This window comes from Sinocyclocheilus grahami, unplaced genomic scaffold, assembly GCF_001515645.1.
Source record: "Sinocyclocheilus grahami isolate Dianchi unplaced genomic scaffold, SAMN03320097.WGS_v1.1 scaffold3041.1, whole genome shotgun sequence".
NCBI lineage: Eukaryota > Metazoa > Chordata > Actinopteri > Cypriniformes > Cyprinidae > Sinocyclocheilus > Sinocyclocheilus grahami.
This window is the reverse complement of record NW_015508210.1, coordinates 12,804-15,362: the sequence shown is the minus strand read 5'-3', so window position 1 is coordinate 15,362 and position 2,559 is coordinate 12,804. Positions and strand designations below refer to the sequence as shown.

The window sequence follows — 2,559 nt, the reverse complement described above, 5'->3', positions numbered from 1 at the left end:
ATTTTATTTTATTCTTATTTTTTATCTTACTTTTTCCATACCTATATTTATATGTAATTTTCTTGTGTTTGTATTCTTTAATAATTGCACTGTCCATGGAGCGGACCTGACTTACATTTCACTGCTGGTCATATATTCCCTATATAACCATGTATGTGATAAATAAAGATCTTGAATCTTGAATCTTGTATATTTCCTATTTTATATTAATTTTCTAGTATTTAATTTACCATAATTTCTTTTTAAAAAAACAATTTCAGAAATTTCATGTTTTAGATTGTAGGTCATCTTGGTCATGTCAAGGACAAAGCTAACCAGCAAAACTTTATTTTTTATTATCTGTGTTTTTTTGTTCTGTCACTGTCATTCTGTTACACTGTGGAAGCTTCTGTCACGAAAACAAATTCCTCGTATGTGTAAACATACCTGGCAATAAAGCTCATTCTGATTCTGATTCTGATTCAAAGAAAATCATTTTCTTTTTTTGTTTGCCAAATAACCCTGTGCATGTGTCCGCCCCTGGAAAAAAGTTCAGGCTCAGGATTTTTTTTTGCTTTAACCCCTGAGGATGATTACTGGGAAAAAGGCACCCAATCAAGAAAGTTCAAGAAACATGTGGTTTCATTTGAGTCATAATATTCTAATGAACCGTACGAGACACAATGAATCAGGTGAGGAACATTCATACAGTTTAACCAGCATATGATCATTTAATTCATATTACAGTTTTCCCAAGTTCTTTACACACTAAAATTGGAACTTGAAAAACAATCACTAAAATCAGAAGCTCATGTACCAAACCTCTAAACCAAGTTTGCACAGTTCCTATACTTTACGCTCAGTTTTTTTAAATTCTATATCACACTTTTTTGCTAAACACTACACTCCATTCTCTACATTAGGCACAATGTTCAAAATTAAAATATCTTGAGAAACGTAACCTTTGGAGCACCCTAAAATCCCTTTGAAAAGCAACACCAAGACAATGCCAAGCTCTTTACACCAATTGGTGACTCCCAATCCTGTTGGATATGGAAAGTGTTACACACAAAACAAAAAATTACACTGTCAATGACACTATTTTTGACACTCTATTGTTGCAATCTTTTACAAACAGCTATGGTGCAACACTGTAAAAGACATAAAAGCAAAAGGTATAAACAATAAAGCCACTGATGGGATTTTCATAGTAGTGTTGGGGTTATCATTTTGTTGTTAGTTATTAGACAGATGTATTTATATGACACGTGTGTGACATTAGACCAGAAATGGAAAGAGTTAAAACAGTTTTGAATGCAGAGTTTGCGTTTGCTTGAGATCTGTAGTTCTGCATTTTGTGTTTGTGGCTTTGTACTTTGTGTAAACGATAAGGAAACACTGTCCACTCATAAACATGCCAATTTGTGTTTGTTTCAGATCTTCACGTTCTTCAGAGGAGAATTAGTTGTGAAATTGACAAACAGGGAAGTTTTCCAAAGGCATTTATGAGTTCATTTATGATGGAGAGTACTTTCTCTTTTGATATTAAAGAGTCTCAGTCAGTGGGTCACCTCAGTTGATGCAGCTCTACCAATTAAGAGGAAATGGGATAGTGTGCCGATCCTAAACCAGTACACCAAAGCCTACCTGGAGAAAGAGTTGTGGACTGGCTCAAGATATTCAGAGAATTTGCAAACAAGGAGCTCAGAAATGGCTGTGAGTAAATGTGTTGGTTTAATGCTCTGCCACTGTCATTGTCACTGTCAGATAATTATTAGTGATTGATATATTAGTGACAGATCCAAGCTGAAACTCATCTGTATGGCCACCAGCTTCTTCAAAGACGTGACACTGATTATTAAGAAATATTGCACATCTCTGCCTGAATATGAGGATGAATCCACAGGAATCAGACCAAACCATGAGGTGACCTTCCAGCTGAAGAAGAGTGTGGAGATCCAGGAGAATGACAAAGCAGAATATAGTTATTTTGTGACTCACAGTTCCCATTGAACCAATTATTACCTGGGGTAGGTTACTGGGGCTTAAGCCCTAAAAGTTTTTTTGTTCCTATGTCTCTCTAGTTTTCATTTTCTAGATCATTTTTGCCTGCTATCTGCTCTTAATGTTGCACATAAAATCTACTGCAAGTTGTAATTTATTTTGTGATAAAGATGATAAAAAGTGCTTTTGTAAATGATTGTGGAACCTCTGGTTATGCAGACAACACTGAGGAAACTAGATGATTTATTGGCTTTTAGGTCAAAAGTTTTGCATTTTGAAGGAAACTTTAAGGTTTGTAGATTGTGACCATTATTGGGGCCTTTTACTGTATCTCTAGTTTACTTAATAAAAATGATACTTTGCAGAAATAACATATATTCAAATATCCAACTACCCAATGACACAATTAATGCAATTACATGTAGATACATTTCCTCTCTTTTTTTGCTTGTGAAATCCTTAAATAATTAAAGCTGTATTTGTCTTTGTGCATCTCTATAGATGACCCCTACTATGACCACCTGACAGAGAGTTTCCCGGGTTTGATTGTAGCAATGATTGGAGGTTTACTTGTGC

General features: G+C 34.8%; 1 pseudogene; it reads left to right on the top strand.

The window, feature by feature from the left end:
* The first annotated feature begins 507 nt into the window (after positions 1-507).
* LOC107575952 (H-2 class I histocompatibility antigen, Q10 alpha chain-like) lies at positions 508-1,992 on the top strand (annotated as a pseudogene).
* The last annotated feature ends 567 nt before the right edge of the window (positions 1,993-2,559 follow it).